The following is a 26,903-nucleotide window of genomic DNA, read 5'->3' as shown; positions in this document are numbered from 1 at the left end:
CAGACTCCTAATTTTACTAAAAGAAAAACATTATATCAATACTTATAATATTGAACGATAATGAACAGCAGTTGAGGGATAAAATTAAGACTATCCAATCTAACAGATTAGTCTTAATTTAATCCCTCAATCGAACTCGAAAATATCAATTCCATTTCATTTCCATTCACATTCACAATTTAGTCTGTATTTTCGGACCATTAAAATTCTAACAAGTTAAAATTAGAGAAGGCAAAAGGTACTGTTGAGATCAATGCGGCAAGCGTCTGAAATTTTTAAAAATAGAATGCTACTTTATGATCTAGGTAATACGTTTCATTTTCTACTAACATTGGTCTAGCGACCTATACCGCAGCTGCTTTGAATTGGCGTAGAGTAAAATGAAACCTATAGCCTAGCTCATGCAGTGGCATTTTATTTTAATTGTTGTCGGTCGCGGTCGTTTTCAGCAAACATCGAAAAGGCACCTTTACAATTCTAACGATAGAGGTTTCAATAATTCAGACATAGGTCTTTTATTAACTGTATTTCAATCCAGGCTTCAACTAAAATACATATTCATTTCCAAGCTAATTTAAGTACTTCCTGTTCCAGAACACGTGGTATTTTTCAAGTGTGTCCTGATTTCCTCCTCTCCAATTGCGTAAAAGTAAAAGAAAAATATTTCGTTCTTTGTGTTTTTTTATAACTAAGGCCGTGGTTATACAAATAATAATTTAAGAATAAGAATTTTGGAAAATCCTCGTTTTGAAGGCACCACTTTAACCTGAGACAGTCTCCCCCAGAATTGTGATACTTGGTGTAAAGATATCGACCGAAGTCCAGTTCCGATGTCATCTAGAGGGTAAGGCCAAGTTAGCCTCGAAGAAGCTTGGTATTCTTAACAGAGCGAGATAGTATTTCAGACCGATCTAACGCCTACCAGCTCTAAAAGGCGCAGGTTCGGCCTCACATGGAATACTGTTGGCAGTGGATAGGGTTGCCAAAAACTGCCACAGTATTTCCAACAAGCTTGACTCTTTGAAATTAAGCTGAGATGTGGCTTCTCACTGCATCCTCTATCGGTTGTATCACGGGGAGTGCTCCGAGGAATTGTTCGGAATTATATTATAGTACCTCCTGTGACATTCCGCCATCGTTTCACGCGAAAAATATACTATCCTCATCACCTTGATGAGTGGCACTCTTTCGCGTAACTTTCTGCTGCACATAAAAAAACTCTACAACGAAACTTCCAAATGTTTGTATGATTTAAACTGACTTTATTATGGCTGGGTTAATCTATTAAGTATATGTAATTTATTTAAATTTGGAAAAGTGACACTTGAAATCCACGCCTGAGGCCCGATTCGACCAAACTTGAAATTACACGAGTATAACTATCACGAGAATAATTTTACTCCTTTAATTTACTCTAGGATATTATCGTTTGCATTTTACCAAGTTACTCAAAGAGTATGAAATAAATTAATGTCAATTATAGTTCACAATGACACCGACCGTGACAGTGGACACCCTGTTGTGCAACTATTCTCAGTTTAATATTTACTCCACCAAAATAGCCCGTGTAAATATTTACTCCCGTGTAATTACCTCATTCTTGGATTAGAAGTTGGAAAAACGCAAAACCAGCTTACTCTTAGATTAGGAGACAATTATACTCGAGTAAAATTTTACTCCACTTTGGCCGAATCCGCCCATAGAGGCAGAAATTTTGTACCACAATACAATTTTGTACCACCTTGTAAAAAAATTCTTGGAAATAAATAAATTCTATTCAATTCTAATTTGCGAGTGTCTATGAGCAACGATAGTTGCAGCTTTCCATTAGGTGACCCGTTTAAAGGTTTGCTCGTTTGCCCCCTAATTTAAAAAAAATCAACTTATGCAATTATAATTCGCATACGTATAGTCATAGTATAGCACGCACATAAACAGCGTGCGCAAGTCAGCCGAACTGAAACGACGTTAGACGCATAATATAATTAACTTTATGGTTAGACGATGCACTGCTTTAAAATAAAAATAATATTGTACACTTTACGTATTAACATTTTGGCCAAATATACTGGACTTTTTCCAAATTTTTCATGTTGGTAGTTAATATCGCCATATATTTTTAAATCAGAATCGCCTTAAGTCGTAAGAGTCTTACCTAAATCTTCTTTTGATGTAGACGTGACTTCGTTATATATAATGTATGGTATCGGGAGCTCGGCCGAAACTAAAGGGTTAATAATTTACTTGGAAAAATAAGTAACCTCTTGTATGTTATAATATAGTCAAAACCAAGAGATTATAGTCACTTTACACTAAAAAATGTCAAAAGTGAGAAATTTTGTGTCAAGACTCAAGCAGCATGACTCAGGCCGTGTTTCGGACCATAAGTAATATTGAAAACATTCTGCATCTTGCCGAAAACTAAATAGAAATCGTTGTTATAATATTACATCCATTGCGATTCGATAGTAGAAGCGCCTTTCATTATATTGCAAAATAAAGAGTATTTCAAGATACCTGTGAAATGTATTCATAGGCAGCCAACCTAGCCCGGGCTACGAAATTCGGTTAAGCTATAATATAATAATAATAATATCCATGGACGCTTCACAGTCTGGCCCCGTGCTAAGTACCTAAAGGACTTGTGTTACAGGTACCAGACAACGGAAATACATTTAATACTTGTATACTATACATATATTTAAGATTTATATTATATCATACACATATTTAATACACATCAAGACCCGGGAACATTGAAAACTTTTTGTTTCGTCGGCGGGATTCGAACCCGCGACGACCCCCGGTTTGAGCTACCAACACGCTCACCACTGAGCCACAGAGGTCGTCAAAATATTATGTCAAACCTAGGCTAGCCGACAGATTATGACTAGAATTGATTTGACCTTTTCGCTTCCTACTCGGAATCAATTTCTCTGATGGTAACATTTCATTCCTGATGGTTCATTTGTAAAATTGTAACTTCGTTTTAAATTCTGAGCGACCATAAAATTTTAAGTAACAGGGCCTCGTTTTTAGGGTTCCGTAGGTACCCAAAGGGTAAAAACGAGACCCTATTACTAAGACTTCGTTGTCTAACCATCAGGCTGTATCTCAAGAACCGCTACAGCTAGACTTCTGAAAATTTCACAGATCGTGTATATCTGTTGCCGCTATAACAGCAAATACTACATATAAAAATAATAAAACAAAATAATATTAATATTTAAGGGGGGGGGGGACCCATGCAATAAACGTGATTTTTTAGCCTTTTTAGCTCAATATCAATTTGCTCAATAATGTGTATGAATATTGAAATTAAATCTTAATTAATATTTAAATTTCTAAGCTTATTTTATTCAAGTGCAAAATTAAGGGTGACATAATTATTAATAAATAATTATTTAATAGACATGTTTAATTATTCGGATTTGATTTAAAATAATTTAATCATCGCGACGTCCATTTTCTTTCAGATACATCCTGAAAATTTTCCGATCCGCGACATTGGTATTTAGTTGCACAATTTGGTAAGTAAAAATGTTCGGCCGCATTTTGGCAACGCGTGGGGCTGCGGGGGTGCGGGGTACTTGGGTAACAGAGGGTGCGAGGGGTCGATACGCTAGTGCCGCGACGGACGCGGAGGGCGCACGTCCTCTCGACTCTCACTCTCACACGCGATCAGCGAAACTACCAAGTAAGTGCTACCTCTGATGTTCTTATGTACACCTGAAATATTTTTCTTTTATTAAACTTTTATTTTAAAGTTTAACCGATGTTAAATTATTTATTTCGTTGACTTTGTGTCCCAATTTTGATTTATGTTTATTGAGTTCAATTATTATTTGACAAACCGACGTGTTGGCCTCGAGTTTTTGAACTGTAGGGTTCATGAGTTTATACACCTTTATAAAAAATAATTCACAACTATCATCATACAATAATTAATGCATAGACACATCGAAAGCCAATTTTTACATACCCGATATTTTAATTGAGCTTCTAAAAGCTTTGAAAGGTTTAGCGGGCAATTGTTAGTGTAAATATCCATTTGTATGAAGTACTTATTGAAGTTTTTGGTTTTTAGGGTTCCGTACCCAAAGGGTAGAAACGGGATCCTATTACCGAGACTTCGATGCCTGTCCGTCTGTCTTCAGGCTGTATAGCTCCAAGAACTGCTATAGCTAGACTTCTGAAATTTTCACACATTGTGTAATTATGTTGCCACTATAACAACCAATACTAAAAACAAATAAGTACTCCAATTTAATATTTAGGGGGGAGGGGGGCTCCCATACAACTAATGTGATTTTTTTGACGTTTTTTGCTCGTAATCCATAATGACAACATGTAGGCACTTGAAATATTCATCAAATAACTTGTAATTTAATATTTACTTAATAATATAATTAAAATAAAATAAATATTTAGGGGGGGCTCCCATAAAAACGCAACTTTTTGCCTACTTTCGCTCTATAACGTTACGGAACCCTCCGTGCTCGAATCCGACTTGATCGTTTTTATTGTGGTTTCGTAAGCGTATATGAGAAATACGGAATTAAATGATGATGATGGCCTACCAGCGATATGATCTACAGGTGATAGAGTTGCTACGGTGGTGTATGCGCAAGAGTCGTCGATATCAAATCCTAATAATATTGATATTGATCATATTATGCATGTCATCTTTATGGCATTTTAATAATTACGGAATGGGAGCTTAAAAGTCAGTACCATTTTGTAAATATTATTAATAGAGCTCAATATAATATAGATCTATGTTATACAAACACTTTTAATAAATAAATTTAAAAAAAATGAAAAAACCTACATTTTAAAATTATTTTCAGTGTAAGAAAATATAATAAGCTCTTATTATGAAAATATTAATACAAAAAATAAAAATTATACAGAATGTACAGAAATGTGAATCAGACGAATGCTTGAATAAATAAATATGAAGGTTTATTTTAATGGAGGCCGGATCGGCGGGGCTTATACAAACCCCAATTTTGGTCGGTTTTAAAATTTCAATTTTTATCAAAACCGAGCTTTCTATTAGAAAAAGTATTTTTGTTATACAAAGTTTATCTTTCCGTTTTCTTCGGTTTTATATTTCCCAGTACGTCGTTATTTTGTAATAAATCTTCTGCTGAGGCATTAAATAATGTATGCACTTTATAACATGCGCTTGGAAGCTTTTAGTATACATAATATTTTTATGAAGATTTATTAAGAAGCCGCAACGTCAGGATTAAAGAAAGAGAAAAATTCATAGGGAATATTATATAGCAGATAGTGTAAATAATGCGACCAAAATCCGACATAAATATGTTACACACGTCATATCTACGAGCTATGTCGAAAAAAAATTTTTGCTTGCTGTCCGTGCTGCGATGCTGGTGCTGCCTCGAAAGTCGAGAGTGAAAATATTTCAATAATAATGTATCCTAAATATACAGGGTGTAACAAAATTAAGTGATTATACTTTAGCGTGTGTACGTTTTCCTTGTAGAGAGTTCACTGTGAAAGTAGCTGCTCTGAAGACCAACATTTTTATTCACTTTTGTATGGGGAAACTAGTGACGCTCGGGCCCTTGTCCATACAAAAGTGAAAAAAAATTCGTCCTTCAGAGCAGCTACTTTCACAGTGAACTCTCTACAAGGAACACGTACACACCCTAAAGTATTATTACTTATTTTTGTTACACACTGTATACTACGAGCTATGTTTAATAGTTTGATATACTTAAATGGCGTTTTAAATGAAGTTTTGTACTACTAATTCAAAAGTAAATAAAGTTAATTGTTAAAGAACCCTTGTTTCTTGTAAAATAAGTGTACAATAATATTCTCGACACGAAAGTATTTATTTAAATGGGGTCGACAGCATTTTGGCCTTTTTCTAACCGTTAGTATATAACATATATATGTAAATGTAAATTAACTAGGTAGTGTTGTTTTCCTCCTTATATCAGTTTTATACATTTTGTTAAAGATTTTTTTAGTAAAAAAAATATTATACAGGGTTACCTCTTAAGTCGACCTAGATCCTTTATGGGGCTATAGTTTAGATAATTTCTGACTGATTTTACTATGAAACACCCTATCCTAAATTCAATGGTTTTCTAGATAATGCGAATAAAGATAATGCGCAGGAACCTTACCTTTTTTTCAAGATAAAAAGTATTATAATACTAGCATTGATTGACAAAGAAATTTAATTGCAATAAAATAACCCACTGTCACGTTCTCTACTAATCTTTCATACTATTTATTTATTCTAAGAACTCGGTTCTTTTTAATTGCCTCCACTAATGAGTATGAAACATTTCCCTCTAGCAATCAGCCGATCAAAATAGTCCCTGATAATATTAGAAAGAACTTCATTATATTGAAGTTACCAGGAGAATTAATAATCTTGTAGCTCGGTATTCAAAGTATTTTATACTCTACTATTTTTCTCGGAGAATTTTACTTTTCATTCCCTCGTAACGTTATCTTTAAGTTTCATTACAAAAGTTAACATCACAGCTTTGAACGAGGTTAAAATATAAATTGGTGAAGTAGTAATTTTATTGAATTATAAATTGTGTTTTTTAGCACTCGATATTTTTTTGTACCTGCTGCCATTTCGGTTACAGGCTTTCAACCACAATAACAACGTTACTTCATTCTTGTTGTCTTTGAGGCCCTGCAAGCTATAGCATATTATGCTTTGTCACATGCTTTGAGCGCGGCGACCGAATTAAAAAAAAACGTAACGAAAAAACCTAACACACTCCACTCCGTTGTGCCGGTCGGTGCGTTTGTTGGCAGACTTCGGCACGGTGTTTGTGTTCGTGCGACTAGATGTATGCGAATTTTAAATGCATAGGTGCTATGCAATAGCTTTACCGCGGCATTCCCCGAGTTTCTTTGATAAATTATTATTGAAATTATGTTTTGTTGTTACCTCTTCACTTTTCAAAACCGTTAAACTGATTCCTTTAACGGTTTATTATAATAACTACTAAAATTAAATGGATAATATAAATTACTATTAATTATACTCTAGTCTGTGCAGGATATATCATAGGGAAAAGAAATTAAAGAAGAAATTAAAGTTTTTAAGGTTTAAAATGTGCGATGTGCCCGGTAAACAAATTTCATTAAATATAATTTTATATCGCTAATTATGTGCTAATTGAGTATGTTTATTACACAAATATGTTTCAATATTAGTAATCTAGAGTCTAGATTCTAGATAACACATTCGGTACTCAAACTCAACTTTACAGTTATGTTATACCGGTCGGTGCAGACGGACCACGCATACATACGGAACATAGTACGGGTCAAACTCTTGTAACATTAAATTTTAGTATAGTCTAGCACACATTAGAAACGTCAATAATGCAATAAATAAACTGAAACATAAATATATTATATAAAGATTTGAAGAAGAGCTTTGCTCGGTATTCGATAAAACACAATTAAAATGACATTTTTCAATAAGGATTCCTAGCTAGATCGATTTATCGCCCCCGAAACCCCCTATATACTAAATTTCATGAAAATCGTTGGAGCCGATTCCGAGATTCCAATTATATATATATACTTATATACAAGAATTGCTCGTTTAAAGATATAAGATTTATAAAAATGAACGTAGTAGTAACGCATTTTCAAATACACGATATACTCGTAGCTAGACTCCTAGAATTTTCACATATTGTGTATTTTTGTTGCCCCTATAACAACAAGTACAAAAACGAAATAAAATAAATTCGAACTCAAACTCAACTCAAACTCAATTTTTTTTATTCAGAATAAATTTTTGCAAATATTCTCTGAAAGTCTACATGATGCCTACCACCGATTCGGGAACTAACCCGGCGAGAAGAACCGGCGTAAGAAACTCGCACTTTTTTTCACAAATTAATCGTTTAAAATAATGTTTACAGTGCTGTAACTAATAACACCCCTCTTTTTTGTCAGGGGTTAAAAATTATGCAATGTCAACATAAGATAATAATATTTAAGGGGTTCACTCCTAGACAAAAACGTGATTTTTTTGGCCTTTTTTGCTCGTAATCAATAATGGTAGCAGCTAGGCACTTGAAATATTCACAATATTCCTAATTATATTTGTACTTTAATCATTAAAATTAAATAAATATTTAAGGGGCCTCCCATACAAAAAACTTATTTTTTTACAACTTTTGTTCAATAAGGCACCCTTCGTGCGCGAGAAAAAATACTAAAAATAAAATAAAATAAATAAGGGGGGCGCTCCCATACAACAAATGTGATTTTTTGTGGTCTTTTTTGCTTCATATCATTTATCAATAATGGCTACAGAATATAGGCACTCGAAATTTTCACAAAACTCTTAATTAGGTACCTATATTTGTGCTTTAATAATCAATAATAAAATTAAAATAAAATAAATATTATATCCTTTACAAAAAAACTGCCAATTTTTGCTTTTTAACGGTAAGGAACCCTTCGTGGGCGAGTCCAACTCGTACTTGACCAATTTTTATGAAAAATGTGGCTGGGGGCCCGTGGGGCCTTAAATGTCTATTCAAGTACTATTATTTAAAGCCCAAAAAAGAGCCAAATGGGTCAATGTTATCGATGTCTTTTTACGAGTTCAATAAACCCTAAATAAGAGTCACAGAATATAAAGAGACAGAACCTCACTTAAATGACTACGCAAGGTTTTGTACCTTTATTCTTCGAACTGTTGTTTTGTAATCAGTAATAATAATTATATATCCCTCGTTCATATTAAGGAAGAAACGGTATTGAATACGTACGAATTTTTCCAACACTTTTCTGGCTCTTCTACGGAATTGGCAACGTATCTTATGTCCGGCATTTGAGGTTATTTATTTGTTAATGCTTACGTTAGCCAATCGCTAGTGAATAGTCTAAGTACGAGTATATTAAAAATCTCAGAAATCGGGCATTATTCCATCGTTCTTGGAGCGTTATTGTACTGTTAGAAGCTTTTCCCCCCGGTAACACACAAACAGCTTACACTCTGTTTGTAATTGTTCTATGTACCAATGTTGTGCGAGGGTCGCGTAGGCAGGAAACGCACCATTCACGAAATAACAGCCAGTAGCTACTCATTTATAAGACTAAGAAAGGAAGACTGGTAAACGAGCGTTATTGTTTGATAGGGAAAACATTGTTTTCCAATGGCGGTAATAAATGATAAATTTTACTATTTATTAGGCAGTTTATTCACGTTATGTGAAAATTACTATTGAAGGTATAACTCAGTACTATCGGTATCAAACTGTCATATAGTTTGGCAATTTTTAAGGCGAATAAAAAAGTAACCTAGGGCAATCGCTTCTTCGTAATCAATCGTTTCGATGAAATAAACTGGTTTCTCCAAGAACTTCATCGAAACGGTTGATAAATATAAGAAACCATATTAAATATATAATTTAAAATTTGTATCAAGAAGAAATCGTCCCGTAGAGCTAAAATTCACCAGATAGCTTTTTCATCATTTTGAGATACGAGCGTTTAAAGTTTTAAAATTTTCAAAAAAATCCTGCAGATTTCTGTTAAGAGATATAAGCTTTTTCTTTTTGCTATTGCTTGGATGGTATACCAAAGTTACTTAAACAATAATTTTTAATGAATTTAAATGTATTTTTATAATAAGTATTCAATAAAAACTACTTTAGTTACTTTTCGCCCTTAACGTTTCTTTCATTAGTGTAATTTTATTGCTTGTTTAGTGCATGTAGTGAGTTTTCGCATAAAAACTGAAGAAATAAAAAGGGTTATAAGTATGCTTAGTTAATTTTCAACTAAATAAAAATTAATAATTCTCACTAAGTGAAAAGTTGGAATTTTTGTTTATTAATAAAAATAACATTTTAATCAGTAATCCTTATAAAACTCAAAGCAAGAAAACGAAACAAAATTTTTTTTTTTTTCTATCATTCATAATTGGATACGGATATGGGGGACTGGCCGACGAGTAGTACCAGCCAACCCACTAAAAACATTTGCCATCAGCCGTATAACGGAGAGTCTCCTGAAACTATCTAACACAAGAAGCCCACCTCGACTGGCTGGTCTACCACATAAGGGATAGGATTTCCAACAAAATAAGGGAACTTAGGCCAATTGAAGCATTTTCATCGGCACCGGGACTGCTGAGAAGGTTCCCATATACACCCAAAACCCCTTTAGACAAAGTCTTAGAACTTTTCAAAACCACGTCTCTGCTCTTTTGTTCTACCGAAATCTGTATCCTGAGCCGAATAGAGGGTGGATCTTCCTCCCTGTTCCGCTCTGCGGCCCTTTTCTGTGAAATTACGGATTCACAGCTGATGTCATGGCGCTGCATCGCACACCACAAGTCCTCCACAGCGCCACATTCGTGGCAGGCTGACGTAGGCTCTCCTGAATTGTTAATATTACGTACATGTACGTGCCGAAACATCTAAGTCCGGTGAGCACCGTGTAAGGCGGAGCCGGAAGGTAAGAGATTCTCTGAGCTTTGAGAACTGGACGCAGAGTCTGAGTCTCTGTTGGCATTAAGCTTCTCACTTCCATTATCAGGAGCTACTGCTCTCTTTTTCCGCACCTGCCAGAGCTGCTTCCATTGGAGGTTTTTCATCTTGTGACCTTATCTCTTGTACGAGCAGGTGCAACTTGGCGAAGAAACCGCAACACACCCACAGCGGGTCCCCCTTTCATACCTGAATGCTACTCCTCATCGAGTCGTGTTTCTCATATCTGAGGATCTTGACCTCCCCCTTCTATGACCTTCCTTTATATGGTGTTACGCCAGCTATTTCTATCTGTGGCCACTCGAAAAGCGTTATAGACATTAAACTCAAGTGTGGTGCGGATTCAATCGGACCAACTCATGGGACAGCGGCCCCGCGGTCTTTTTCCCACAATCTTGCCAGTTATCATGAGTTTTTCAAGGTTGCCTTCTTTTTTCTGCCTATGTGTCCGAAATATTCTAAAATGTGTGATGTTTTCATGTTTAGTTTAGCCAGAATGGATGCGTTGGTTCTGAAAGCAGTTCATGGAATTCAGAGCATTTTCCTCCAGGAACACATCTCGAATGCGTCGATGCGTCTTCGGTCTGCAGCAGCGGATCCTTAAAGACAGATGGAGAATATGAGTGTGTGGACAAGCTTCGTCTTTTTTGCATATTTTGTCTTTTCGGTCAGGTTTTTTGTGAAAATCTGGATCACAGGAGCCGTTGTTCGTAATAGTAAACCCAAAGACGAATACGCTAACCACTTCCAATTTTAGAGCGCCAGTCACAGGTAGAGTGTTGCTTCTATCTATGACCATGATTTTGGTTTTCTCTTTATTAATAGAGAAGCCCAAGGTAGGTATTGATGATTTGCTCCATTCTCTGAAACAGTTCTTGCATCTCGACTTCATTTGCAGCCAAGAGAGTAGTGTCATCCTTAATGCTATCTATCTACAATTGATTGCATTACATGTGTATACCTAAAGGCTAAAGGTTTAGCAAAAACACTAAAACTTTATAGGGAACCTTTACGGATAAGACTTTTTGAGAAGGTGCCCAAAAATTATCTTCTTAACTTCCCTTACTTGAAAAATGATATTTATAATTAAGGTAAGGGACAAATTTTAGTGAAGTTATAACAATTACATAATATTTTTATGTCTCAATTGTAAATTGTACTAAGCTGAAGGTTAACGTAAGAGACTGCATCGTATTTTAGAAGCATTTACGCTATTTTTCTAACACGTTAAAATATTTACGTCCTTTAAATATTTTTTTACTAAAAAACCTGTGTAGACGTTCAAAAATGTGTACTGTAAGGGACATTTTTTTAACGATAGATGAATTCCAAGTATACCAAACGATAGAGCTCGAAATTCTGAATTCAATGATATTTATAATATAACTCATTTTCGCCAAAATACATTACGTTAATTGATATTTCTGGTGTCGAAATATGCACTTGAAGTAGCGTACAACAGTCACTAAGTCTTGTTAGATGAACACATAATTCGCATTTGCAGTATTTGAAAGAAGTATAAAACTCATTAAAATGGTTTAGTTGAGGAATTTTTACAATATATTTATGCAAAAAGTAACTAAATAAGACATAGTGAATTTACGCATACCAAACACAAACGCTAAACGCGTAGTAGACTTAGTTAGTTTTATTTAACATTATTCAATGAAAATATTTAGAGAGTGACTAAATCAATATAGTGAATTTTCGATTTACTTAAGTTATTTGAAATATGATTTGTTCATAGAACGAAAAGTACCTAAATCAATTTAGTTACGTAAAAATGCGCTCCGTTAGTAGCTATAATTAGTTATGTCCATTAAGTGTTTTTTCGCTATCGTAGTCGATCTAAAAACACGAAGTTAGTGAGTTTTTACCCAAATTATCTCCGAAACTACGCATCGTATCGATAAACTGGTAACACAGAAAAATATTTAAAAAATCACACATCTCAATGGCATCCTTAACTCAACTTTGGCCATTTTGCTATCTGGTGAGTTTTAGCTCTACGGGGACGAAATAGTAATTTTTGACTCTCAAACACAGAAACAAGTCAAAAGGCAACGATTATATTCAAGCCGCTAATAATTAAAATTTAAGCAGCCGAACATAAATCCTCTTCCATATTTGGAGGTGTGTTAAAATGAGATTTTAATATTATGTTGCTGCCCTAAGAGATACAGGATACAATGAAATAGCAATGAGCGTTTAAAATACTGTTTGACGGCGCAAATTGGAAACTCAGCTCATCGGAAATTCTTGGAGCTTCACTGGTATATTACATTTTATATTGGATCTTTTGGTATTGTTTTTTCAATGCATTGAAAATACAAGCAGTATCGTAAATTACGTTTAAATTTCGATGGATATTTTTTGCACGAAGGCTACAAATGTTGCAATTTCTACAAGACCGTAGATTGGGAAGCAAAGAGAAGAAATGAGATTATAATATTTTAAGAGATCAATTAAATAACAGACAAAACAAGTTGCCCAGTTGGTAAAGTCACCTCAAACACGTATAATAAACTAAAAAGCCCACACCTGTAGATGAAAAGGAAAGTGTAACATTCAACAGGAGTTAAGTTTGGCACCGAGCCCACTAGTGAAATGACCTTTCAGACACAGACTATTAAACAGATGAACAACGTTGCGAGCTTTCGACCTGACTGCATTACTACAAGCATACGTAGTGATATTATAAATGCGAAAGTGTGTCTGTCTGTCCTTTACCACTTCACGTCCAAACCGCTGAACCGATTTTGCTGACATTTGGTATGGAGATAATTTTAGTCCCGGGAAAGGTATGTCCCTTCGATACTTTTCATCCCGTTTAAATGTACGGTTTCCGCGCGACAAACGAATTTTGGCGCAGTCACACAATATGTACCGCGTTCGAAAATTTGGAGGTTAGAATTGGGTGACAAAACTCTTGAGGAGGAAAGAAGGGAGAGTAGAATCATGGTATTGCGTAGAAGATAAAGTATTAACATAACATACCCCTCTCATTTCTACCGACTGACAAAAAAGTATGCCTATGACAACTGTTTTGCTTTCTACAGTCTCTATCGGAATACAGGCCCGTTGTTTTTCCCAATATACGTTGTTAAATATGTCGCTGGCAGCAACAGGCCGTGTTATGGACATAACACGTGTTGTCATATCATGTTACATGTTTTACAATACGGAGTATAAAATAATGGCTTTTGCGTGGAAATGGGCCTAATAATTATTGTCACTTAGCCAGCTAGCATGTTAAAGTATTAGAAAAGTCAGGCCGAGAGTTTTCAGCGTACTGTGCAAAACAAAACTCGATGTGAAGATTTAATAACACAAAAAACCTTTGATAGATTTAGCCCCAATTTCACCAACGTCTGTTAGTGTTAACAGCTTGTTAAAATGTAATGTCTTCTCTTTCATTCATATGAAAATCGAAAGAGGTAACGTCATACTAATTCCGGCGTTAACTTTAACAGTCGTTGGTGAAATTGGGGCTAAAAATAATAAAAATAAATGATAGATCGAGTCGATAATACAAAAGTTACAAGCTACAGCAGCTGAGGTTTTCACACTATTATATTATTTGGAAAAATTACAGCTAACAAACATAATTATTAATTCATTTATACGTTATAAGTTAAGTACGACTTACGTTAGTGAAAAAAACATGCTAAATAATTTATACCACAAATCACAAGACTTATAAACAAAGAATTGTATTTAAACTCAACGTCAATAAAAGAACGACTGCATACATTTAGAATCCAGTTAAATCTTTCAGTATTAAGCAAACAAACTGGAAACCAGTAATCAGGGTAAAGTTTTTCAAGGCTGGATTTCAAATTGAAAAATGTCTCCTCGGAACATCGACAAATAATATTCTACTTTCTAGACAAGAGAGTTCTAGTTTGTATACGACAAATTGCTTTACAAATACTTTTTAACAGCATTCAAGTTTGGAATACATTATTACTTCTATTACCCTTAGGACTTAGAAAAAGTTCGTAAGAGCTCTACAAAAACTATTATCGGCTAACTTCTGGAAAACGTTTAAAAGTGTCATCTTTAAGCTAGTTTACATTGAAAAGCTGTACAGAAACTTTAAGATATTTTAATAAATAAATAAAAATTAAGCAAAACGGGATTTCTATACCATGTCATTAATCACAAAAATATTTATAATTTGTTTGAAAATTTTGTTTTGTTTTATAAAAAATGTAAGTTCTAAAAAACTCCAAAGATACAAATAAAATCCTATCAAAATGGGTATAGGCCGAGGCGTATTCCCGGCAAAAAAGCAAACGGAATTTTAGTTACTCAGGTAGGTCAAATTTTTGGAGACATTATGGATTTAAATTTTTATACCGGGGCTAATGGTTCAATCTCGCTATAGTATTATGTAAGTATAGTATTACAATATTTAAAACAAGATGTTTCTCCCTACTTTGCACGCAAAGTGAATAATTCTGCGGGGACTGCACAATAAGTGACATCGTGACACGAGAAAAATTCCATAAAAACAGTCTAGTAGTTTAGTCTAGTAGGCACCGCGCGATACTAAAGCCAGAAACTACGGATTTCTATAACTTATATACCCAATTGGAGCTTAGACTTCTGTAACCTATACTTACATTTTCGTAATTTGCTATCTTGTAGTTTTCTTGAATCTTTTCTTCAATTGTATCTAAACAGATATGATGTGCGCAAAGAAATCCACCATAAACATGGTGGATTTCTTTGCGCACACGCATGCGATGACGACCGCCGACGCATCGAACGCAACTCCTGAGTCTGAAACCCTCGCGCTCTGGCTTTGCTGCTTCTTGTTGCAACATGGCGGTGCAGAAAGAAGCAGCTGCGGCTCAAACACCTATAAATAAAATACAACAAACTGTCTTTAATCTTTTTTAATTAATATTTCTTCTTTATCTAAATTAAACTAAATTACTTTTCGAAACATCAAAAACCAAAAACGTGTTTATTTTATTTTCATGTTTTATTTTGAAGCTGAATGATAATATTGCAAGTATAATTCACAAAAAGAACAATGCATTTTAATAAGGTCCATGTAAAGTATTATCTGGGTCACGCTTTGCAGTCTAGATAAACTAGGTTCAGAGGGAATAATTTATAATAATTGCATGTACAAGACTGCTCGTTATAAAATACATTAAGCCACATAATATTGTGTTTAAGCGCTTTGACAGACGAACGGCACGTGTCGGTGGCATGTGTCGGCGGCAGTCGACGGCAGTCGGCGGCACGTGTCGGCGGCAGTCGACGGCAGTTGACGGCACGTGTCGGCGGCAGTTGACGACAGTTGACGGCAGTCGACGGCAGCCGACGGCAGCCGTTGACAAGTTATGACGCTTGCAGGGGACCTACCACGACCTTTCCTAAAACGATCATGTTTCCAGAAAGCTTTGTTGTAAGATTACAATAACATTACCGTACTCACTTTTCAAATATAATTTTACTAAAAAACAGTAAAAAATGCAAAATATTGTTAAATCCGCTGTGAAATATCAACTTTTTTAAGATCGCTAGCTTGACGTTAAAGTAATTATTGCTTATCTGTCAAACGGTGTCGCTTAGTAGAGGTGGTGGTAGGCCCCCAGTTGTGACGTACCGCCTAAAGGTAAGCGGCCACAGGTCGCTATCATACGCAACGGACGTCTCGCATCAAACGGATAATTTTTTTTACTAACTTCCGCTGAATCGGCACGTATGGATTATCGAATAGTCTAGTAAATGAATGCTCAGAAGGGGGGTGTGGATGGAATAGTCGAAAGCAGAAATTTTGACTTAGAAACTTTGTTTGGAAAAAAGATAAACATACTGTCTAGTCGGTAATCTGTACGCTGCCGATACAGTGGACGTACTGTTAAAAAAATATCCGTTTGATGCGAGACGTCCGTCGCGTACGATATCGACCTGTGGACCTTTACCTTTACGCGCTACGTCACAACTGCAAGCGTGATAAACTGTCGACGGCTGCCATCGACTGCCGCCGACTGCCGCCGACACGTGCCGCCGACTGCCGTCGACTGCCGCCCATACGTGCCGTCGCCTGCCGTCGACTGTCGCCGACGCGTGCCGCCGACACGTGCCGTTCGTCTGTAAGCACTGTAAAGCTTATTTTGGCTTTCTACGAGAAGAACGTAACATTTAAATACTTCTGATGCGGTTCGGTACAAAAAACTCGCTCTTTGTCTTCATATGCTCAGGGACCGAATTTTAGGTTTTGACCATAAAGTTAATATACCTAGCGGAATAGAGCAACAATCTCAAGCTGTCAAACGTAACCGAAATTGGTTTTCATCTGTGTGAACAATATGCGTACGTATAAACTTACACAAGCATTTTGATTGAACATAAATTCTATGAGATTAAATTGTCAACGTGCGGCACGTGCCGACTGAACGTCAAAAAAAGAGTGCTGCTGTCATGTATCACAATTCACACGTCTCATTTTACCACGCAGTGTTACTGATAGAGACATCTCGCTTGCTCTGGCCTTTGTTTCTCTATTTCGCTAGGTATATTAACTTTATGGTTTTGACCGACAGAAATCAAAAGCAAAGAAACTGCTCATTGGCACGCTCTAGAACTTAGGGTTGATTCATACCGCAAAGCGACGCGTAGATGCATTTCTAAATTTGTATGGATTTGACAGATTTCAATTGCGTCAGACGTCTTGCGAATCTGTCAAATCCATACTAATTTAGAAATGCATCTATGCGTCGAGTTGCGGTCTGAATCAATCTTTAAACGGCTTGTCAGATTTAGCTTTAGGGTCAATTCAGACCGCAACGTGACGAGGCGAGGCGCGACGCGACGCGACCTAAATTTGTATGGATTTGACAGATGTCGTCAGCGTGAGACGTTTTGCGAATCTGTCAAATCCATACTAATTTAGAAATGCATCTACGCGTCGCGTTGCGGTCTGAATCAACCTTCTAAAATTTGTGGAATCAACCCTTATCGTGACATAGTCTTAAGGACGCCGTGTAGCAACAAAATGGCTAACAAAGTCTAAGCTTTTTACTTTTCGATAAAATTAATTTAATAGCTCCCACACCGGTTTCGGTGACGGTGGCCGGTTTCATTGAAACCAGGCCAGCTACGCAGGAGTAATTTTATAGTGCCCAAGTGTGTGCGCATAACACAAGAGCACTCTCTATTCCTTTTACTCTCATAAGCCAGTGGGACGGAAGACCGACACGACCGGCGAGAGATCAGGCGCAGGACCGACTTTTTACATGCCCATCCGACGCATGGATCATCTTACTTGTCAGACAATCAGGTGATCAGCCTGCATCGTCCTAACCAAACTTGGAAATAACTTGTTTCCAACGCGGGAATCGAACCCACGACCTCCGAGTCGAGAGCCGCGCTCTATACCACTAGACCACGGAGACGCTAAAATAAATTTATTCAAACAACCATTATACCTATATGATTTAGCTTTTTAAAAAGCAATATTGAAGAGGGAAATTTGATAGTGAATTCTGGAATTGGTACGCAGTCAAAGCTATTTCATTGACATAGGAGAAAACAGGCGCGGTCGCAGCCTGAAATGTTGGGGGGGGGTCACTCAGTAGTCACTACACTATTTTTTTTATCTGCGCGCTCGGACGGTTCTGGGTTTTATTTTATTTTCAATTTTACCTTAGATTTGGGGGGGGGGGGGGTCATGTCCTCTGTGACCCCCCCCCCTTTCGGACCGCGCCTGGGAGAAAAATGGAATTGCGTTCTGATGATTTATTCAAAGTGAGAATAATTATGACAAAGATGAGATAGACACATCTTTATTACTAAAGCATGCAACAAAAACAATAGTTTATTACTATACGCCATTCGGTACTAACAAAAATGTTTACAAATTGAATATAATATGTACGGTATGACATTGTTTTATTTATAGCGAGAGAGCAATTAAGGATATTTATTTTTTCCTTTTTGAGGATCTCTCCCTTCTGTTCTCATTAACGTTACATACGTTAATGAGTACAGAAGGGAGGTCTTAGAGAGAATCTTTAATTCGATCAGGATAAGACTATTTTCTGATGAAGTGGAACCAAGTTTTGTAAGACACTGTCACCTTTGATAACTTTAATCTTTATTACTAGATACCAAAATTTAGATAGGATGTGCCAAAATAACAGTTTTTAAAGTCCCTCAGTAACAATAACTTAAATTATTAAAATGAGTTCAAAATCCATTACTTTAATCCTTTAACATTATTTAAGGAAGGCTTGTTTAGGGGCCCCCGCGCCCCCTCCATTTTCAGTTTTAATTTTCTTTCACCGCACTTCACATTGATTTACTTTTAATATCAAGTTTAATCTTCTTTCAATTTTCAAAGCTTCCTTGTATTTTAACGTTAAGTTTCGTAAAAACTTTGCGGTGCATCACACGAAGCGATACTTTCATTGGATTAAGTATCTTAAATATTAAAAGATATCGGATAGATGGAGATGTTTGAGATGGTATAATTATTATGATTAAAATTTGATTGTCTATACATTTATACCTTTATGTATAGTAGGTACATGTGTCACGTAATACCTTTTAGCGTTTAAAACACTCGTCAATAGCGTTAAATTAATAAAATTGTATCGGGACTATCATTTCTTTAACAGCCCTTTGTAACAAGGACTTATATTTATTAATCTGCGAAGTCAATCTGCTTTCATTTTAATTACTAGAGATGTGCCGACTTGTCGCCTACTAGTCGGTAAAGCCACGATCCGACACGTTCGCTGTAGGCGCGTGGTGTTGGCGACTTATATTAGTAGGTCAGACTCACCCGCGAATGCAGTAAAGTAACGCCTCCGTGGTCTAGTGGTATAGAGCGTTTGGTTAGGACATTGTAGGCTGATCAGTGATCACCTGATTGTCTGACAAGTAAGATGATCCGTGCGTCGGATGGGCATGTAAAAAGTCGGTTCTGCGCCTGATCTTTCGCCAGTCCCATAACCCAGTGGTCTTCCGTCCCACTGGGTTATGAGAGTAAAGGAATAGAGAGTGCTCTAGTGTACTGCGCACACACTTGGGCACTATAAAATTACTTCTGCGTAGCTGGCCTGGTTTGAATGAAACCGGCCGTCACCGAAACCGATGTGGGAGCTATTATTATTATATTATAAACGAAGCGTTAAGGAAACAACCGAAACTGTCATCGACTTAGCCGACTAGTCTGCTGATAGGTCGGCTTCTTTTGAACCGACTAATCGGCTAGTCGGCTAGTTGGCCAAAGTCATGATCGGAACATCTCTATTAATTACGTAAAAGGGTAACGGCGAAGCGGTGCGACGGAAGCGCATTCAAAATAAAAGCGACGTCAATGTCCGTCCAACACTTCGATTTTCAATTCCTGCACCATTACAAAATGGTATTGTCATAAAATTCCTGTCAGCAGTAAACTACGGATTTCATCGCCGTTTCATAGCTGTATCCACTATCCAGTAAGTATATTTTATTTAGTGTAATTGATAACTATAACTGGACGCTGTTAAGCATTCGTATTCTAACCCTCATAAAAATTGTGCATTGAGTTATGAATGCAGTTTTGTTATTTAGATGATTTAGAACAAGACTGCATTCAAAATTTAACGACCCAAAAAATTGTGGGTTAGGACACTAATGCTTCACAGCGATCAACTAGTTGTTGACCAACGCGTCGACAGTATCGTATCGTGCGAATCTTACGTCTACAATAAAAATATAAAAATATACATATTTTGTTATAATCTCCTCTTAACAGATTTTCATCTATCATCCGGTTTGTACTAAAAACTTACCTTTTTTTTCTTCATTAGCTTGAGTAATTATATTCATTAGCAATTTGTGGCTGTAACTGTAAAGTTCCGTGGTAAAGTATATAAGCAAAGTTACGTTTTGCGTAAACCTCCCTTACTGTTTAACCAAAATGTACTTTTTAAACAAAATATTTATTACTCCTAATTTATTACTGGTTTCTATGTACTTCTATAAGCCTCCGCAGCTAGCGACACGAAGCTAGCGACATTTTTCATACAAATACATAGTCCATAGAAACCAGTAGTGTCGCAACGACACGTCGTCTGCCGCCGCTTCATGTAGCCGGCTTCCAACTTGTACCTTTAGCCATTTTATAATTCACTATTAATTTAAATAATTTGAATGCAACGTTGAATATAAATTGCTTTTGATATGACGTTTGCCAATTAGTTAAATGTATTCATGGATTTAAAGCTTTTATAGAAATGATATTTTAATGATTAAGAGCGTTTACGCCGTTCACGCTCAATTTGGCTTAAAACTGTACTTCTCAAACTTGATCATCAATCTCAAAATCATCAACCACTTTCTTTATAAAAATATTGATTTATTTCGTTTAGGTGTAACTAACTATGAGTAACTTTAATTCAAAGAATGAGAAATATCAGGGAATTAAAACTTTATTTTTACCTATTTATTCAACTAAATTCAATATAGATAATAATAGCTTCATTATATTATCATAGAAGAACACTTTAAATAAAAAAAATAGTTTTTAAATATCAACAAATCTTTCGTTATTTTTTTTCTACAAATATTTTAAAACTACCATAAATCTCTGCACGCAAAGCAATTATAATCCGCCGCGAGGCTTGTGTGGAAACTTGGCATTATGCGTAAATCTCTTAATGTTATTTATAATTTTTTTAAATAAAACATTTCCGTTATTGTGAAAACCAAGCTTAGTCACACAAGAATTATGTGCCTTGACAGTTGTTTTAATATTGAAATATTATGTATTGTATTCAAATATTCGACATAATTCATAAAGGCTTCAAAGTAATAGTATTTAGGTACTAGATGATGCCCGTTGCATCAAAATTTGTTTATTGCGCGGGGACCGTACATTTTCCGGGATAAAAAGTGTCCTATGTGATATGTCCTTTCCGGGGACTCAAAGTATCTCCATACCTTTCATCAAAATCGGTTCAGTGGTTAGGGCGTGAAGAGATAGCAGACAGATAGACATACAGATAAACAGACTTTCGCATTTATCTATATTCGTCACTCTCTTCTTAACTTATTTACGAAATAAATAAAAATATATTGTAATAGCTGACGTATGAACTCCAATGGACGCTTGCTGGTGCCTGATCACACTAAACTTCACTAAAGGTTACCAAAGCCTGAAGATGCACAAGTTTATTATATTATGTCATACATCCCTTTACCTTTACGAAGGCTACTGTCCTACATTGTCCTACATAACCGTACTCGTACATAGCCCTACCCTACATAACATATTCCGTTCAACGCGTATATCCTACTGCAGACACCGAGCAAATCACACGACCACAAAATAAATCTCAGCAAATGTACGGATCCGCAAATACAATATGCCCGAATTCCTGTGTACATTCCTCGGCGAATCCATTATGAGCCTTAAATCTATAATCATAAGGTCGAAAGATGCTAGACCAGATTGGTGACCATACAAATTAAGTAATACTTGGCGTATCTACGACGATTTGACTCGAAACAAAGGAGAGCTCAAGTATTTTACTTTAGAAGCAATTCCACTATTCCAACATTACAACCCCGCCTTTTACAATTATTACTTTGACTGCCTTTGACTATCAAACCATTCAGTAATGAAATTCTTAACTAAGACCTGTTAATAAAATAAAGTTCCATGTTGTTTAACATTAAGAATTAATACTCTTCAATAGTCTCATTCATTCATACACATTATACGATACGACATAGGCTACATTGTTATATTATATTGATGTCGTATAACTCGTATCATCATAGGGTAACTGTTAGACGTCAAGGTATCGACGAGTAACCTAAAAATACACTTTTGGTATACAGTACCTATAGATCAAAAATTTGAATCGTATTGAAAATTGAACATTCCTTTGATGAAATAACATTTTGTTAAATCTGCTTAAGATATATTAATAACTTACGCTTTAACTAAGCTATGATGAGGTAAAAGTGTCGACAACTTTATTCGGACGTTGCATGTTCAAATATGTATGTCAATGCCATGAGCGATTACGGTAAGCTTCGACTCGACGATAATAATATTTCGAGTGCGATCACTGTGCTGTCCTCTACCTTCGTACATAATTTTATATTATAGTAGAGAATATTCGGACCCAGCACACAACTATCCGAAATAGCCTATAGAAAACAGCATGAGGCGACATCGTGTCGTGTTGTTGTGAATAAGCCTACAACATTTCTGATTTTATTATTTTTTAAAAGTCAAACATACAACTTTTGATTGCATAAACATTAAGTTACAACTTAGTACTACGCTGGGATTCGCTGAACTAAATTTTAAATTGTACTTGCTCGTCATAAGTTAAATTTGTTAATTTGATTTAAAATTACCCTCAACAAAAATATTAACATAATACAGCTTAATCAAGCGGCAAGCCTGCTCAAAACTGGCTTATGGCGTTTGAAGATAATCCATGTGATGTTATTGATGATTCTTTGTATTTTTTTTTGGCTCTGATACAAGTCCTACTTATGTGATAAGAAATTGTCAATACACCGTCTGATAATATTTTTTATAAAATGAATGGAAATTAAATTGAATTCTGAAAATTCATACACGTATTATGCAAGTTCAATTTAAAGCTTTTAAAGGTTTTTTTATGAAATTAGGATGCAAACAAGCAAATGGGTCACCTGATGGAGAGCAACTTCCGTCGCCCATAGACATCACTCGCAACGTTAGAAGAGCTGCAGGTGTGTTGCCGGCCTTTTAAGAGGGAATAGGGTAATAGAGGAGGAAGGGAGGGAGGGAATATGGTAGGGGATTGAGCCTCCGGTAAACTGACTCACTAGGCGAAACAGCGCAAACGCTGTTTCGCCTAGTGAGTCAGTTTACCGGAGGTTTTCTGTAAGCCCGTGGTATTCTCCGGTTAAGCCGCCCATTCCTGCCGAAGCAAAGCTCACGCACGGTCCAAATAAACGTAGGTGCGTTTTAATATGTTTTGATAAATGATGGATAATACATATTATTATGAATTCACTCGGATATGAAATGCAATATTAAGAGTTGATTTTAGATTTAAATTGAATCTGAGCTTGTATTATTATCAGCACACAGGCATAACAAACAATCTTTCAAATATGAAAATGTTATATATAGGAATGTAACTATTTCAGGTAATACCTTATATAAAAACGGCCAAGTGCAAGTCGGACTCGCGCATGACATGTTCCGTACCGCAAGGTTTTTTGTATGGAATTAAATAATTATTTAATTCCATACATAATAATTATTTTATTTAAATTTTATCGTAAATTATATTAAAGTACACAGTCATAATATGATATTTAAGGATTTAGTGATTATTTCAAGTGCCTACCTGTTGATGTTATTGATTACGAGCAAAAAAGCAAAAAAAAAACAAGTTTGTTTTATCGGAGCATAAAATTTAATATTTAATATTTAATCTTATTTTTAGCATTTGCTGATATCGGCGCGGCGGCAACAGAAATACACAATCTGTGAAAACATCAGAAGTCAAGCTAAAGCGGTTTTTGTAATATAGGCTGGATGACAGACAGTCAGACGGACAGACATCGAAGTCTCAATAATAGGGTCCCGTTTTAAGTGTTCCGTAGTCAACAAGGAACCCTTATAGTTTCGGTCTGTCCGTCCGTCTGTCCGTCTGTCTGTCCGCGGTTTTGCTCAGAGATATTGGACCTACAAAGCTGTAATTTGGCATGAATGCACATATTACTGATGATGACAAAATGCTACATAAAATCTTAAAAGAAAATAAAAGTATTTTTTTTATAGTACCTCCCCCGCACATCAAGCGAGGATGATTTTTTTTCGCGTCCACCCTATCGTGTGGGGTGTCGTTGGATCGATTTTTTTGAAAATACTATAAGTATTCAAAGATCATTTTCCGATTCAGGGATCCATTTGTGAAACATCAAGTTTTAAAGTAAAAATAATCGATAGTGCCCAGTCCCCCCCTTCTACCAGATAAACGGTTGCTTCTGGAAATGTGAAAAAAATCACGGAAGTAGGAAATATGCTGAATTTAAAAGGAATACCTATCACGGCTAAGAAGACTTCTTTAATTATTGAGTAATAGTCGATAAACTAAAAAAATGTATTCGGCGAAGTATAAAGAAACTTTTCGTTCAAATTCTTTTGAACGTAACTGAGATGATGTTGTTGTTACTTGTTGTGTAGTAGTGTAAAACATGTTATAAATGTACAGTCATTGACCATACACAAATTATCAAAAACTTGCGGTACTACGGAACCGTAGTACCGCAAGTGGCCCGACACGCACTTGACCGGTTTTACTCTTTGGGTACGAACACCGGTTGCGGTGACAGTGGTTGGTTAAATTAAACTAGGCTATCTACGCAGAAGTGAGTTTATAGTACGTACAAAGGGTACTTGCTGAGGAGGAATATAAGAAATGAAATGGCAAATGAATCAAATCTGCAAAACGTTGAGAACACCTGCAACCTACGTCATTTTGCTTTCTGACCAACGTATGTGCCTCAATTCCTTTTCATCAGTTCAAGCTCTATATTTAACCTCAATCGATACAACATCTGTAGGTGGGTTGAGCTTCTTTGGTGAGCTTCTATCGCATGTTACCAGTTACAGCTTAATTGTTCCAGGTCTAAGAATAGACCAGAACTCAGAATGTATAAGAGACATTCACACAGTGCGTTTAATTAATAACGCCTACGCGCGAGTCGAGATGTATGGAGAGCCACTCATAATTACATTGTTATATATTTTTTAATTCGTCGTTAAATATTTGCCATATTTCACAGCCTGAAAACTTATTTTCAGTCAATGAAACAGTAAGAAAATAGGTACGCCAAATACGGGAACCAGATACCTGCAGCTGGTGAGAAAAGTCGTAGTCGCAATATTAAATTTGCAAATTACAGCCTTAAGACAGACAGCTAGACACTCGCACGGACATAGCGAAGTATCAGTAATTTGCCTATCGAACAAAGACATAATTTCATAGAGGCCTAAAATTAAATTCTAAAAAAAATTCCTGCGGACCTAAAATGGTCACATTTTGCAATTCCTCGCAAAGCAATTCAGAAAATGAATTGCCTAAACTGTCAAACTGACGAATGTCAAATTAGTACGAATACGTGTGCGAAATACTAGACATATCAATTGCAAGCAGAGTGACCATTTTGCAATTTAAACAATAATAATCATAATGATATGATTCTCCAAAGCGACCATTTTAGCCCAGGTGGTCGATAACCGTACTTTAGCAATATAAAAGTAAAAGTAAATTAAGCAGAACACGTGAAATGAAAATATGATGAAATTGCTCAAATGTGAAGCTACAATTTATAAACCGCGTTTATAAAATGCCGCAGAAGTTAGAGCTATTTAAACTTTGCTTTGAAATTGAACCGTGCGGGTACGCGATAGCGAGGCCACAAAGCTCTGGTGCGTTGCGTCAACGGAATGAAATAACGCATAGTAAGCAGTCTTGGGGTCCGTACACAATGCGAAATGCGTAAAAAAAAAAGACGTGGGAGAGCCATGCTTCGGCACGAATGGGCCGGCTCGACCGGAGAAATACCACGTCCTCACAGAAAACCGGCGTGAAACAGCGCTTGCGCTGTGTTTCGCCGAGTGAGTGAGTTTACCGGAGGCCCAATCCCCTACCCTATTCCCTTCCCTTCCCTCCCTTATTCCGTTCCCTTTCCATCCCTACCTTCCCCTATTACCCTATTCCCTCTTAATAGGCCGGCAACGCACCTACAGCTCTTCTGATGCTGCGAGTGTCCATGGGCGACGGAAGTTGCTTTCCATCAGGTGACCCGTTTGCTCGTTTGCCCCCTTATTGCATTAAAAAAAATGACTACGCTAGGCTACGACAATGCTACGCTTCTGAAGCAGCGTAGCATTTTCGTAGCGTAGGCGCTACGCTGTCGTAGCACGTGATTCGCAAATCGCGCCCTACCAGCTGTCTTCTGTGCGTTCGCGTCGTTTATTCGTTGCGTCGAACCCATCAAGTTAATATGCCTTCCGCTAGGTATATTAACTTTATGGTCGAACCACCGCGTTTGACACGTGATGATGATGTGGCCTCGCTCGTACAATAGGGAAAGTTTTAATGTAAATAATGTTCCCTTTTGGTACTGAGTTCACCTCAACGGTGAAGAAGTTTGTCAGAGTTATCAGCCTGCCGATTGTTTGTTTTTATAAGAATATACTTATAACTTCCATAATATTATGAAAGTGAAAGTATGTCCGTCCATCAGATAAGATATTATTTTATTAGAATACTTTGTAAGTAAATGATCAATATACCTAAGTTCTTAAAGAGTTTATAGATTATTTATTTGAGTGAC

At 36.2% G+C, this 26,903-nt stretch overlaps 1 protein-coding gene across 1 annotated transcript in view; it reads left to right on the top strand.

Moving 5' to 3' along the window:
- The first annotated feature begins 3,645 nt into the window (after positions 1–3,645).
- LOC121738988 (probable cationic amino acid transporter) overlaps positions 3,646–26,903 on the top strand; it is a 152,433-nt gene continuing 129,175 nt past the window's right edge. Inside the window, exon 1 of the mRNA XM_042131289.1 lies at positions 3,646–3,697. The gene's annotated coding sequence lies outside the window, so the exon portion shown is untranslated. The remainder of the gene's footprint in view (positions 3,698–26,903) is intronic.

The sequence above is a fragment of the Aricia agestis genome, chromosome Z (genome assembly GCF_905147365.1).
Source record: "Aricia agestis chromosome Z, ilAriAges1.1, whole genome shotgun sequence".
Lineage (NCBI taxonomy): Eukaryota > Metazoa > Arthropoda > Insecta > Lepidoptera > Lycaenidae > Aricia > Aricia agestis.
This window is presented reverse-complemented; position numbering and strand designations above follow the sequence as displayed.